Consider the following 16,089-nt stretch of genomic DNA (forward strand, 5'->3'; position numbering starts at 1 on the left):
TGTGTGTTTTAAGGCCTGGTTGGGTCTCTCTCGCTGTGTGTCTTAAGGCCTGGTTGGGTCTCTCTCGCTGTGTGTTTTAAGGCCTGGTTGGGTCTCTCTCTCTCTCTGTGTTTTAAGGTCTGGTTGGGTCTCTCTCTCTGTGTGTCTTAAGGCCTGGTTGGGTCTCTCTCTCTCTCTGTGTATTAAGGTCTGGTTGGGTCTCTCTCTCTGTGTGTCTTAAGGCCTGGTTGGGTCTCTCTCTCTCTCTGTGTGTCTTAAGGCCTGGTTGGGTCTCTCTCTGTGTGTGTTTTAAGGCCTGGTTGGGTCTCTCTCTCTCTCTGTGTCTTAAGGCTTGGTTGGGTCTCTCTCTCTCTCTCTCTGTGTCTTAAGGTCTGGTTGGGTCTCTCTCTCTGTGTGTTTTAAGGTCTGGTTGGGTCTCTCTCTCTGTGTGTCTTAAGGCCTGGTTGGGTCTCTCTCTGTGTGTCTTAAGGCCTGGTTGGGTCTCTCTCTCTCTGTGTTTTAAGGTCTGGTTGGTCTCTCTCTCTGTGTGTCTTAAGGCCTGGTTGGGTCTCTCTCTGTGTGTCTTAAGGCCTGGTTGGGTCTCTCTCTCTGTGTGTCTTAAGGCCTGGTTGGGTCTCTCTCTCTCTCTGTGTATTAAGGTCTGGTTGGGTCTCTCTCTCTCTCTGTGTCTTAAGGCCTGATTGGGTCTCTCTCTCTCTCTGTGTGTTTTAAGGCCTGGTTGGGTCTCTCTCTCTCTCTGTGTGTCTTAAGACCTGGTTGGGTCTCTCTCTCTCTCTGTGTCTTAAGGTCTGGTTGGGTCTCTCTCTCTGTGTGTTTTAAGGTCTGGTTGGGTCTCTCTCTCTGTGTGTCTTAAGGCCTGGTTGGGTCTCTCTCTGTGTGTCTTAAGGCCTGGTTGGGTCTCTCTCTCTCTGTGTTTTAAGGTCTGGTTGGGTCTCTCTCTCTGTGTGTCTTAAGGCCTAGTTGGGTCTCTCTCTGTGTGTCTTAAGGCCTGGTTGGGTCTCTCTCTCTGTGTGTCTTAAGGCCTGGTTGGGTCTCTCTCTCTCTCTCTCTCTCTCTGTGTTTTAAGGCCTGGTTGGGTTTCAGGGTTCTATTAAAAGTTCAAAGGCATTTAACTACTGGAACTGGGGCTAGTCTGCACCAACACAGCACTAATGAGTACACACACACACACACACACACACACACACACACACACACACACACACACACACACACACACACACACACACACACACACACACACACACACACATGTTACCCTCATGTGTCTGTCGCTGTCGGCAACAATACTCACCATTCCCATTGTAATGGGCTGTCGTTACCACGGTAATCCTGTCTCACTTCACGCCAAGATCTGTCACGGGCTTAACGACCCTTTCAGCGCCCCGTCTCACTTTCTCTCTCTCCTCCCCTCTCCCCCCTCTCTCCCTCTCCTCCTCTCTCTCTCTGTCTCTCTCTCCACCCCTCTCCCCCTCTCTCTCTCTCTCTCTCTCTCTCCCTTTCTCTTTCTCTCACTCTCCTCCTCTCTCTCTCTCCCTCTCTCTTTCTCTCTCCCTCTCTCTCTCTCTCTCCCTCTTTCTCTCTCTCTCGCTCTCATCCTCTCTGTCCCTCTCTCCCTCTCCCCCCTCTCTCTCTCCCACTCTCTCTCATCTAAATGTACTGCCAGTGCCCAATTATGGCAATATTCCTCTAGAATGTTAAGGTTCTGGTGAACTTTTTTGGTTGGTTAAAGAATAACCAAATCATCAGCATATAGCAGGTATTTTACCTCTGTGTCAAATAGTGTGAGTCTGCAGAATAGTCCAACTTGTCTGCTAATTAATTGAAATAAATGTTGAATAGGTTTGGTCTCAAACTGCAGCCTGGTCTCACACCTTAACGTTATTACACTTGTTTTATGATTATTAAGACATATACCTTACCGCCTTCCCGCCTTACCGCCTTCCCGCCTTACCGCCTTACCGCCTTACCGCCTCCCACCTTACCGCCTTACCGCCTCCCACCTTACCGCCTTACCGCCTCCCACCTTACCGCCTTACCGCCCACTTTGGAGAATTTGGATGCATATATGTCACAAAAACCCAAAACACAGCTAAATGCAGCACTAACCTTTGATGATCTTCATCAGATGACAATCCTAGGACATTATGTTATACAATACATGCATGTTTTGTTCAATCAAGTTCATATTTATATCAAAAAACAGCTTTTTACATTGGCAAACTTCTGGTGAATTTACTAAATTACTCTTGATAAACGTTGACAAAATACATAACAATTAGTTTAAGAATTATTGATACAGAACTCCTTTATGCAATCGCTATGTCAGATTTTAAAATAGCTTTTCGGCGAAAGCACATTTTGCAATATTCTGAGTACATAGCTCAGCCATCACGGCTAGCTAATTTGACACCCGCCAAGTTCGGGGCTCACTAAACTCAGAATTAGTATTAGAAAAATTGGATTACCTTTGCTGTTCTTCGTCAGAATGCACTCCCAAGACTTCTACTTCCACAACAAAATGTTGTTTTTGTTCCAAATAATCCATAGTTATGTGCAAATACCTCCGTTTGTTCGTGCGTTCAGGTCACTATCCAAAGGGTAATGCGCGAGCGCATTCCGAGACAACAAAAATTCAAAATGTTCCTTTACCGTACTTAGAAGCATGTCAAACGCTGTTTAAAATCAATTTTTTATGGTATTTTTCTCGTAAAATAGCAATAATACTCCAACCGAACAATGCTGTAGTCATTCAAAAAGGAAGAGAAAAAATGGCGAGGTCTTGTGAATGCGCATTTCCAATCTCTTAGTCACCAGGCAGTCCACTGACAAACTGTGCTCCTGTACTCTGCCCAGAGACAGGAGACGCCTCAATCCGCTTTCTGAACACTTTAGAGAGCCAATGGAAGCCTTAGAAAGTGCTACATAACCCCACGGGCACTGTAGTTTCGATAGAGAAGCAAATGGAGAACTACATATTCTCAGACAGGCCACTTCCTGCTTGGAATTTTCTCAGGTTTTTGCCTGCCATATGAGTTCTGTTATACTCACAGACACCATTTAAACAGTTTTAGAAACTTCAGAGTGTTTTCTATCCACATCTACTAATAAAATGCATATTCTCATTTCTGGGCAAGAGTAGTAACCAGTTTAAATCGGGTATGTTTTTTATCCGGCCGTGAAAATACTGCCCCCTAGCCCAGACAGGTTAAGGTTTATATAAAGTTGAAGCTCACCACACTCGGTATGACCTCATCACCACAAGACACAGTGGCACACAGCTGACGCACTCTGACATCTTGAGATAGAGTTGAAGTGGGAAGTTTACATACACCTTAGCCAAATACATCTAAACTCAGTTTTTCACAATTCTTGACATTTAATCCTAGTAATAATTCCCTGTCTCAGGTCAGTTAGGATCACCACTTTATTTTACAATGTGAAATGTCAGAATAATAGTAGAGAGAATTATTTATTTCTGCTTTTATTTCTTTCATCACATTCCCAGTGGGTCAGAAGTTTACATGCACTCAATTCGTATTGATAGCATTGTCTTTAAATTGTTTAACTTGGGTCAAACATTTTGGGTAGCCTTCCTCAAGCTTCCCACAATAAGTTGGGTGAATTTTGGCCCATTCCTCTTGACAGAGCTGGTGCAACTGAGTCAGGTTTGTAGGCCTCCTTGCTCGCACACAATTTTTCAGTTCTGCCCAAACATTTTCTATAGGATTGAGGTCAGGGCTTTGTGATGGCCACTCCAATACCATGACTTTGTTGTCCTTAAGCCATTTTGCCACAACTTTGGAAGTGTGCTTGGGGTCATTGTCCATTTGGAAGACCCATTTGTGACCAAGCTTTAACTTCCTGACTGATGTCTTGAGATGTTGCTTCTATATATCCACATAATTGTCCTACCTCATGATGCCATGTATTTTGTGAAGTGCACCAGTCCCTCCTGCAGCAAAGCACCCCCACAACATGATGCTGCCACCCCTGTGCTTCACGGTTGGGATGGTGTTCTTCGGCTTGCAAGCTTCCCCCTTTTTCCTCCAAACATAACGATGGTCATTATGGCCAAACAGTTCTATTTTTGTTTCATCAGACCAGAGGACATTTCTCTAAAAAGTACAATCTTTGTCCCCATGTGCAGTTGCAATCTGTTGTCTGGCTTTTTTTATGGCGATTTTGGAGCAGCGGCTTCTTCCTTGCTGAGCGGCCTTTCAGGTTATGTCGATATAGGACTCGTTTTACTGTGTATATAGATACTTTTGTACCAGTTTCCTCCAGCATCTGCACAAAGTCCTTTGCTGTTGTTCTGGGATTGATTTGCACTTTTCGCACCAAAGTACGTTCATCTCTAGGAGACAGAAAGCGTCTCCTTCCTGAGCGGTATGACGGCTGCATGGTCCCATGGTGTTTATACTTGCGTACTATTGTTTGTACAGATGAACGTGGTACCTTCAGGCGTTTGGAAATTGCTCCCAAGGATGAACCAGACTTGTGGAGGTCTACAATTCTTTTTTCTGAGGTCTTGGCTGATTTCTTTTGATTTTCCCATGATGTCAAGCAAAGAGGCACTGAGTTTGAAGGTAGGCCTTGAAATACATCCACAGGTACACCTCCAATTGACTCAAATGATGTCAATTAGCCTATCAGAAGCTTTTAAAGCCATGACGTCATTCTCTGGAAGCTGTTTAAAGGCACAGTCAACTTAGTGTATGTAAACTTCTGACCCACTGGAATTGTGACACAGTGAATTATAAATGAAATAATCTGTCTGTAAACAATTGTTGGAAAAATTACTTGTGTCACGCACAAAGTAGATGTCCTAACCGACTTGCCAAAACTAGAGTTTGTTAACAAGAAATTTGTGGAGTGGTTGAAAAACGAGTTTTAATGACTCCAACCTAAGTGTATGTAAACTTCCCACTTCAACTGTATGTATGTAGTGTGATTGTTGCCAATTTCATTTACTTTTACTTTTTTTCTTGAAGAAAGGTTTGATTTCTTGAAAATGCTACAGAAAACCTTTGATACAGAGGTTACATTTTTTATTTATTTTTTTATTTATTTTTTTGTGTGTTGAAGTCCAGGTTTCTGCTCTTTAGGCCAAAAGCAGATGACCTCAGTATATTCCAGGATGAGATAGTAAAAGCTTTGTGTTCCATAGTGTTGTTTTCATGTGGTTTAGGCCCAGACCATCACAGTAGGTGTGAGCAGAGCATGTTGAGCATCTGATACATAGCTCTTAGGTCTCAGTATGGGGCTTGAGCGTGTGTAATAGTGGGGGATGGGACTGTTGCTCTGCTCACAGCCTGGACATATGTACGACTGTCCTGTTGAGGTCCTTGTTGCAGGGGGCAGAAGGGGCATAAGAAGGGACATTCTCTCTCTCTTCCATTACCTCTCTCTCTTCCTTTCTCTTTCTCCCATTACCTCTCTGTCTTCCTTTCTCTTTCTCCCATTTTCTCTCTTCTTCGCTCTCCCCTCTCTCCTTCTCTCTCTCTCTCTCTCCCTTTCTCCCTTTCTCTTTCTTCCAGGCTCTGATCAGGCCCTACACCCAAACAAGGGCACTGCGTTCATCCACCTCTGGCCTGCTCGCCTCCCTACCTCTGAGGAAGCACAGCTCCCGCTCAGCTCAGTCAAAACTGTTCGCTGCTCTGGCACCCCAATGGTGGAACAAGCTCCCTCACGACGCCAGGACAGCGGAGTCAATCACCACCTTCCGGAGACACCTGAAACCCCACCTCTTTAAGGAATACCTGGGATAGGATAAAGTAATCCTTCTACCCCACCCCCCAAAAAAAAAGATTTAGATGCACTATTGTAAAGTGGTTTTTCCACTGGATATCTTAAGGTGAATGCACCAATTTATAAGTCGCTCTGGATAAGAGCGTCTGCTAAATGACTTAAATGTAAATGTAAATGTTCTCTCTTCTTTGCTCTCCCCTCTCTCATTCTCTCTCTCTCTCTCTCTCTCTCTCTCTCTATCTCTCTCTCTCAATTCAGTTCAATTCAATTCAAGGGGCTTTTTTGCCAAAGCATTGCCTAAGCAAGTGAAATAGATAATAAACAAAAGTTAAATAAACAATAAAAAACACACAGTAAACATTACACTCACAAAAGTTCCAAAAGAATAAAGACATTTCAAATATCATATTATGTCTATATACAGTGTAGTAAAGATGTGCAAACAGTTAGAGTACAAAGGGAACATAAATACACATAAATATGGGTTGTATTTACAATGGTGTTTGTTCTTCACTGGTCGCCCTTTTCTTGTAGCAACAGGTCACAAATCTTACTGCTGTGTTATTTCACCCAATAGATACGTGAGTTTATCAAAATTGGATTTGTTTTTGAGTTCTTTGTGTATCTGTGTAATCTGAGGGAAATATGTGTCTCTAATATGGTCATACGTTTGGCAGAAGGTTAGAAGAGCAGCTCAGTTTCCACCTCATTTTGTGGGCAGTGTGCACATAGCCTGTCTTCTCTTGAGAGCCAGGTCTGCCTACGGCGGTCTTTTCTCAATAGAGTCTGTATACAGTCAAAAAAAGTCCTTAAGTTTGGGTCAGTCACAGTGGTCAGGTATTCTGCCGCTGTGTACTCTCTGTTTAGGGCCAAATAGCATTCTAGTTTGCTCTGTTTTTTTTTGTTAATTCTTTCGAATATGTTAAGTAATTATCTTTTTGTTTTCTCATGATTTGATTGGGTCTAATTGTGTTGTTGTCCTGGGGCTCTGTGGGGTGTGTTTGTGTTTGTGAACAGAGTCCCAGGACCAGCTTGCTTAGGGGACTCTTCTCCAGGTTCATCTCTCTGTAGGTGATGGCTTTGTTATGGAAGGTTTGGGAATTAGCGGGTATCGGCCTAATTCAGCTCTGCGTGCATTATTTGGTGTTTTATGTTGTACACTGACAATATTTTTGCAGAAATCTGCATGCAGAGTCTCAATTTGGTGTTTGTTATATTTTGTGAATTCTTGGTTGGTGAGCGGACCCCAGACCTCACAACCATAAAGGGCAATGGGTTCTTTAACTGATTCAATAATTTTGGCCAGATCCTAATTGATATGTCGAATTTTATGTTCCTTTTGATGGTGTAGAATGCCCTTCTTGCCTTGTCTCTCAGATCGTTCACAGCTTTGTGGACATTACCTGTGGCGCTGATGTTTAGGCCGAGGTATGTATAGTTTTTTGTGTGCTCTAGGGCAACGGTGTCTAGATGGAATTTGTATTTGTGGTCCTGGCAACTGGACATTTTTAGGAACACCATTATTTTGGTCTTACTGAGATTTACTGTCAGGGCCCAGGTTTGACAGAATCTGTGCAGAAGATCTAGGTGCTGCTGTAGGCCCTCCTTTGTTAGGGACCATTACCTTTCTCCCATTATCTCCCATTATCTTTCTCTCCCTCTCCCGTTATCCCTCGTCTTTGCTCTCCCTCCTTCTCTCCCATTCTCTCGCTCTCTCACATCCTTCTCTCTCTCTCCTCTCTCTCTCACATCCTTCTCTCTCTCTCTCCTTCTCTCTCTCCCATCCTTTTCTCCCGTCCTTCTCTCTCTCTCTCTCTCTCTCTCTCTCTGTGTCGTCCAGTCTTTCTTAAACATTCTAATAGATGACAAGTCAAATCCTAAGTAGTTGGTTAGAAATAAGAGAGGAAGAGCAATGTTACTGTGAGGTGAAATAATGGAGAATGAGAACAGTGTAACAGTAATGGGAGTTGGTGTGGCACTGAGATTAATGTGAGGTTGTTATTGGTCTAATGATGCAGTCATGAAATAGTTCCCTTAGCCGCCCTCAGTCTGGTCTGGTCTGGGCCTACACTCACACATGAAACTAATAGAGAGGGTGTGTGTGTGTGCTCAGTACTCACAGGAAATGGGCTAGATGCATTAGGCTCTCTGAGTTCTCTGGGACTCTTCGGTCAGAGCGTAGCAGTGTAGTTACTGGTCTGGTTTTAGGAGGTAGAGTAAAGAACAGAGATATCTGATTCGTCACGCAGCCGTGGAGTGTCTACCTCTACCCTCCAGTTCCTGTCTATACCTCCTCTACCCTCCAGTTCCTGTCTATACCTCCTCTACCCTCCAGTTCCTGTCTATACCTCCTCTACCCTCCAGTTCCTGTCTATACCTCCTCTACCTTCCAGTTCCTGTCTATACCTCCTCTACCTGTACCTTCCACTTCCTGTCTATACCTCCTCTACCCTCCAGTTCCTGTCTATACCTCCTCTACCCTCCACTTCCTGTCTATACCTCCTCTACCCTCCACTTCCTGTCTATACCTCCTCTACCCTCCAGTTCCTGTCTATACCTCCTCTACCCTCCAGTTCCTGTTTATACCTCCTATACCCTCCAGTTCCTGTCTATACCTCCTCTACCCTCCACTTCCTGTCTATACCTCCTCTACCCTCCACTTCCTGTCTATACCTCCTCTAACCTCCACTTCCTGTCTAAACCTCCTCTACCTTCCAGTTCCTGTCTATACCTCCTCTACCTGTACCTTCCACTTCCTGTCTATACCTCCTCTACCCTCCAGTTCCTGTCTATACCTCCTCTACCCTCCAGTTCCTGTCTGTACCTCCTCTACCCTCCAGTTCCTGTCTATACCTCCTCTACCCTCCAGTTCCTGTCTATACCTCCTCTACCCTCCAGTTCCTGTCTATACCTCCTCTACCTATACCCTCCAGTTCCTGTCTATACCTCCTCTACCCTCCACTTCCTGTCTATACCTCCTCTACCCTCCAGTTCCTGTCTATACCTCCTCTACCCTCCAGTTCCTGTCTATTCCTCCTCTACCCTCCACTTCCTGTCTATACCTCCTCTACCCTCCAGTTCCTGTCTATACCTCCTCTACCCTCCACTTCCTGTCTATACCTCCTCTACCCTCCAGTTCCTGTCTATACCTCCTCTACCTTCCACTTCCTGTCTATACCTCCTCTACCCTCCAGTTCCTGTCTATACCTCCTCTACCCTCCAGTTCCTGTCTATACCTCCTCTACCCTCCAGTTCCTGTCTATACCTCCTCTACCCTCCACTCTGCTAACAGGACTGATCTGATGGTAGTGATTGACAGTCCTGTGGTCTCAGTGGGAAAAGTGGGAAAAGAGAGAGTTTCCAGCCTTGCAGCCTGAGGGCTCTTATGTACAGAGACTTCTTTGTGTTTGTGAGGTAAATAGAAAAAGAGCTTGAGTTGATTGGTTGTTCCTTCCGTTACTCAAATGTAGAAGAAGACAAACAAATTCCATCCCTCTATCTAATCTATCTCTGGGTTACCAGTCCCTCAACCCACCCTTCTCTCTCTCTTTCATGCTCTCTCTCTCACTCTTACTCTCCTCCCCTGATGTCATGGTTGGGAGACCCCAGGGAAAAGAGGGGTTTATGGGAATCTTCATACTCAGAGAGTGATGTCATGAAGAGGACACAGACCCTGCTGCCTCACGCTGATATGGAGGGTTATTAGTCCTTCCTCCCTTCCCTCCTCCTCCTCCCATCCCTCCCTCCTCCTCCTCCCATCCCTCCTCTTATCCCCTGCCTTATCCATTCCTCTTCTCCTCCCCTCTTATCTCCTAACCCTGGGCTGTGAAACCTCTTCTTTCTGTTAGAGTATTTGAGTGAATATGTAGCCTCTCTTCCTCGCTAATCTGTGTGTGATGCTTTCTGTCTGTCTTTTTTGTCTATTTTTCTGTCTGTATTTCTGTCTGTCTGTCTTTCTTTCTCTTTCTCTCTGTCTCTCTCTGTGGCATCACCATTCTAAATATAAAGAGAGAAAACGAAGGAGGAGAGAGAGAGAGAGAGAGAGAGAGAGAAGGAGGGAGCAAAGAGAGAGAGAGAGAGAGAGAGAGAGAGAGAGAGAGAGAGGAGGGAGCAAAGAGAGAGAGAGAGAGAGAGAGAGAGAGAAGGAGGGAGCAAAGAGAGAGAGAGAGAGAGAGGCGGCGAGCGGCCAGTCCTGGTTTAGAGCTCCTCTTAAATGGTGGAGGTGTAAATCTACGCTCCCCCCCCCCCCACACACACACACACGGAGAGACAGACACACAGACACACACACACACATGCACACACAGACCCACTCACAGATCAATAAAGTTAATTTAAAACATTCACAGTCTGCCATCTGAAATCAACCATTTAATAAGATGCTGTTCGTGTAAAACTGGTATAGGCCCCTTCAGATTTACTACAGAGGGAAAGAAGGAGAGGCAGATCGCTCAAGACTGACTTTGAAATTGGACGTCTATCCATGTCCTGAGGACGCTGGGAAATGCATTTGAAAACCGGTCACTAGGGGCAACAGTGAGTGATATTACCTTCAAGTAGGCTTGGGATGGATGGATGGTGGGATGGATGGATGGTGGGATGGATGGATGGTGGGATGGATGGATGGTGGGATGGATGGATGGATGGTGGGATGGATGGTGGGATGGATGGGATGGATGGATGGATGGTGGGATGGATGGATGGTGGGATGGATGGTGGGATGGATGGATGGTGGGATGGATGGATGGATGGTGGGATGGATGGATGGTGGGATGGATGGATGGTGGGATGGATGGATGGTGGGATGGATGGATGGTGGGATGGATGGATGGATGGTGGGATGGATGGTGGGATGGATGGTGGGATGGATGGATGGATGGATGGTGGGATGGATGGATGGTGGGATGGATGGATGGTGGGATGGATGGATGGTGGGATGGATGGATGGATGGATGGATGGTGGGATGGATGGATGGTGGGATGGATGGATGGATGGTGGGATGGATGGATGGATGGATGGTGGGATGGATGGATGGTGGGATGGATGGATGGTGGGATGGATGGATGGATGGTGGGATGGTGGGATGGATGGTGGGATGGATGGATGGTGGGATGGATGCCAGAGAGTAGGAGGAGGACAAAGGGAGAGAGAAGGAAGGGAGGGAGGAAGGAGAGGAAAGGGAGGTTAGGGGAGGGAAGGAGGAGGATGGGGGAGGAGAAGATTAGGGGATAGAGGAGGTTAGGGGAGAGGGAAGGAGGATAGGAGAGGGAGGAGGAGGTTAGGGGAGGAGGAGGTTAGGGGAGGTAGATTTGGATAGGAGAGGGAGGGTTAGGGAGGGAAGAAGAGGTTAGGGAGGGAGGATGAGGAGGTTAGGGGAGGGAGGAGGTTAGGGGAGGGGGGAGGAGGTTAGGGGAAGAGGAAGTTAGGGGAGGGAGGAGGTTAGGGGATGAGGAGGTTAGGGGAGGGAGGAGGTTAGGGGATGAGGAGGTTAGGGGAGAGGGAAGGAGGATAGGAGAGGGAGGAGGAGGTTAGGGGAGGGAGGAGGTTAGGGGATGAGGAGGTTAGGGGAAGAGGAGGTTAGGGGAGGGAGGAGGTTAGGGGATGAGGAGGTTAGGGGAGGGAGGAGGAGGATAGGGGAGGGAGGAGGAGGAGGATAGGGGAGGAGGAGGTTAGGAGAGGAAAAGGAGGAGGTTAGGGGAGGAGGAGGTTAGGGGAGGAGAAGGAGGAGGTTAGGGGAGGGAGGAGGTTAGGGGATGAGGAGGTTAGGGGAGGGAGGAGGAGGATAGGAGAGGGACGATAATGAAGATAGGTGAGGAAGGAGGAGTTAGTGGAGGGAGGAGGAGGTTAGGGGAGGAGAAAGAGGAGGTTAGGGGAGGGAGGAGGAGGTTAGGGGAGGAGGAGGAGGTTAGGGGAGGGAGGAGGAAGATTGGAGGGGGGAGAGAGGAGGAGGAGAGCAGCTGTATTTCTGTTTTTGGATAGAGATATCAGAATGCAGTGGTTTGGATAGAGATATCACAATGCAGTGGTTTGGATAGAGATATCAGACTGCAGTGGTTTGGATAGAGATATGAGAATGCAGTGGTTTGGATAGAGATATCAGACTGCAGTGGTTTGGATAGAGATATCAGAATGCAGTGGTTTGGATAGAGATATCAGAATGCAGTGGGTTGGATAGAGATATCAGAATGCAGTGGTTTGGATAGAGATATCACAATGCAGTGGTTTGGATAGAGATATCACAATGCAGTGGTTTGGATAGAGATATCACAATGCAGTGGTTTGGATAGAGATATCAGAATGCAGTGGGTTGGATAGAGATATCAGAATGCAGTGGTTTGGATAGAGATATCAGAATGCAGTGGTTTGGAAAGAGATATCAGAATGTAGTGGTTTGGAAAGAGTTGTCAGAGCCACATATTGACAGCAGTAATGCAGAACCACCTCATAAACAGGGAAAGAATTTTCTGCATGTGTTTTAATGAGCAGCAATGTGATTAGATGGAGTGTGTGTGTGTGTGTGTGTGTGTGTGTGTGTGTGTGTGTGTGTGTGTGTGTGTGTGTGTGTGTGTGTGTGTGTGTGTGTGTGTGTGTGTGTGTGTGTGTGTGTGTGTGTGTGTGTGTGATAAGATGGAAGCAATGTGGTGTTTTAATATCCCTGTGTTCAGAATGTCTCCCAGCTTTTAAACTATATAAAACCAGAAGCTATAACCCTGGATAGATCCAATCATTAATATTTCTATTAGGAAACACTCTGTTTGGAGTCATTTAGCCAATAGCACAATGTGTGTGTGTGTGTGTGTGTGTGTGTGTGTGTGTGTGTGTGTGTGTGTGTGTGTGTGTGTGTGTGTGTGTGTGTGTGCATTGTTAGCCCACAGCAGAATGACACTACGTAGTGAAATTGGAATATTAAATGGAACTTCTGTGTTTATCAGTAATGACCTTACTGAAGCTATGTAGCCTCCAGGCCTGTTATAATGCTTCATATAATGTCATGTAATATAGTCATGATGTCATCTGATGACGTGGCAGTGAAGAGAGTCAGTCTGCCTAGTGAAGAGAGTCAGTCTGCCTGTGAAGAGAGTCAGTCTGCCTAGTGATGACGTGGCAGTGAAGAGAGTCAGTCTGCCTAGTGATAACGTGGCAGTGAAGAGAATCAGTCTGCCTTGTGATGACATGGCAGTGAAGAGAGTCAGTCTGCCTTGTGATGACGTGGCAGTGAAGAGAATCAGTCTGCCTTGTGATGATGTGGCAGTGAAGAGAGTCAGTCTGCCTAGTGATGACGTGGCAGTGAAGAGAGTCAGTCTGCCTAGTGATAACGTGGCAGTGAAGAGAATCAGTCTGCCTTGTGATGACATGGCAGTGAAGAGAGTCAGTCTGCCTTGTGATGACGTGGCAGTGAAGAGAATCAGTCTGCCTTGTGATGATGTGGCAGTGAAGAGAGTCAGTCTGCCTTGTGATGACGTGGCAGTGAAGAGAATCAGTCTGCCTTGTGATGACATGGCAGTGAAGGGAGTCAGTCTGCCTTGTGATGACGTGGCAGTGAAGAGAGTCAGTCTGCCTTGTGATGATGTGGCAGTGAAGAGAGTCAGTCTGCCTTGTGATGACGTGGCAGTGAAGAGAATCAGTCTGCCTTGTGATGACATGGCAGTGAAGAGAGTCAGTCTGCCTTGTGATGACGTGGCAGTGAAGAGAATCAGTCTGCCTTGTGATGATGTGGCAGTGAAGAGAGTCAGTCTGCCTTGTGATGACGTGGCAGTGAAGAGAATCAGTCTGCCTTGTGATGACATGGCAGTGAAGGGAGTCAGTCTGCCTTGTGATGACGTGGCAGTGAAGAGAGTCAGTCTGCCTTGTGATGATGTGGCAGTGAAGAGAGTCAGTCTGCCTTGTGATGACGTGGCAGTGAAGAGAGTCAGTCTGCCTTGTGATGACGTGGCAGTGAAGAGAATCAGTCTGCCTTGTGATGATGTGGCAGTGAAGAGAGTCAGTCTGCCTTGTGATGACGTGGCAGTGAAGAGAGTCAGTCTGCCTTGTGATGACGTGGCAGTGAAGAGAATCAGTCTGCCTTGTGATGACGTGGCAGTGAAGAGAATCAGTCTGCCTTGTGATGACATGGCAGTGAAGGGAGTCAGTCTGCCTTGTGATGACGTGGCAGTGAAGGGAGTCAGTCTGCCTTGTGATGACGTGGCAGTGAAGAGAATCAGTCTGCCTTGTGATGACCTTCATTAGTATCACTGGTACTGCACACCCGTATCTCTCCTGGAGGATGGTTGGCCATTCTGCACACCCAGTATATCTCCTGGTGGATGATTGGCCATCCTGCACACCCAGTATCTCTCCTGGAGGATGGTTGGCCATCCTGCACACCCAGTATCTCTCCTGGAGGATGGTTGGCCATCCTGCACACCCAGTATATCTCCTGGAGGATGGTTGGCCATCCTGCACACCCAGTATCTCTCCTGGAGGATGGTTGGCCATCCTGCACACCCAGTATCTATCCTGGAGGATGGTTGGCCATCCTGCACACCCAGTATATCTCCTGGAGGATGGTTGGCCATCCTGCACACCCAGTATCTATCCTGGAGGATGGTTGGCCATCCTGCACACCCAGTATCTATTCTGGAGGATGGTTGGCCATCCTGCACACCCAGTATATCTCCTGGAGGATGGTTGGCCATCCTGCACACCCAGTATCTCTCCTGGAGGATGGTGGGCCATCCTGCACACCCAGTATCTCTCCTGGTGGATGGTTGGCCATCCTGCACACCCAGTATCTCTCCTGGAGGATGGTGGGCCATCCTGCACACCCAGTATCTCTCCTGGAGGATGGTGGGCCATCCTGCACACCCAGTATCTCTCCTGGTGGATGGTTGGCCATCCTGCACACCCAGTATCTATCCTGGAGGATGGTTGGCCATCCTGCACACCCAGTATATCTCCTGGTGGATGATTGGCCATCCTGCACACCCAGTATCTCTCCTGGAGGATGGTTGGCCATCCTGCACACCCAGTATCTCTCCTGGAGGATGGTTGGCCATCCTGCACACCCAGTATATCTCCTGGAGGATGGTTGGCCATCCTGCCCACCCAGTATCTCTCCTGGAGGATGGTTGGCCATCCTGCACACCCAGTATATCTCCTGGAGGATGGTTGGCCATCCTGCACACCCAGTATCTATCCTGGAGGATGGTTGGCCATCCTGCACACCCAGTATCTATCCTGGAGGATGGTTGGCCATCCTGCACACCCAGTATATCTCCTGGAGGATGGTTGGCCATCCTGCACACCCAGTATCTCTCCTGGAGGATGGTGGGCCATCCTGCACACCCAGTATCTCTCCTGGTGGATGGTTGGCCATCCTGCACACCCAGTATCTCTCCTGGAGGATGGTGGGCCATCCTGCACACCCAGTATCTCTCCTGGTGGATGGTTGGCCATCCTGCACACCCAGTATCTCTCCTGGAGGATGGTGGGCCATCCTGCACACCCAGTATCTCTCCTGGAGGATGGTGGGCCATCCTGCACACCCAGTATCTCTCCTGGTGGATGGTTGGCCATCCTGCACACCCAGTATCTATCCTGGAGGATGGTTGGCCATCCTGCACACCCAGTATATCTCCTGGTGGATGATTGGCCATCCTGCACACCCAGTATCTCTCCTGGAGGATGGTTGGCCATCCTGCACACCCAGTATCTCTCCTGGAGGATGGTTGGCCATCCTGCACACCCAGTATATCTCCTGGAGGATGGTTGGCCATCCTGCCCACCCAGTATCTCTCCTGGAGGATGGTTGGCCATCCTGCACACCCAGTATATCTCCTGGAGGATGGTTGGCCATCCTGCACACCCAGTATCTATCCTGGAGGATGGTTGGCCATCCTGCACACCCAGTATCTATCCTGGAGGATGGTTGGCCATCCTGCACACCCAGTATATCTCCTGGAGGATGGTTGGCCATCCTGCACACCCAGTATCTCTCCTGGAGGATGGTGGGCCATCCTGCACACCCAGTATCTCTCCTGGTGGATGGTTGGCCATCCTGCACACCCAGTATCTCTCCTGGAGGATGGTGGGCCATCCTGCACACCCAGTATCTCTCCTGGAGGATTGGTGGCCTCCCTGCACACACACCAACTCAACATACAGCCTTCATACACACACACCCCCTGATCTGATTCAATCACAACACTACTACAGAGGGTGTGTCTGTTACAGTTGGGGCAATATTACAATAGTATCTGTAAGGAAAAGGGTCTCTCAGCACACGTAACATTTCCAAGTAATTTAACAATTTCCTATTTTCTAAAGTCTATTTCAATAAATACATTATACAGAGAATG

The sequence above is a fragment of the Salmo trutta genome, chromosome 35 (genome assembly GCF_901001165.1).
Source record: "Salmo trutta chromosome 35, fSalTru1.1, whole genome shotgun sequence".
In the NCBI taxonomy this organism is placed as follows: domain Eukaryota; kingdom Metazoa; phylum Chordata; class Actinopteri; order Salmoniformes; family Salmonidae; genus Salmo; species Salmo trutta.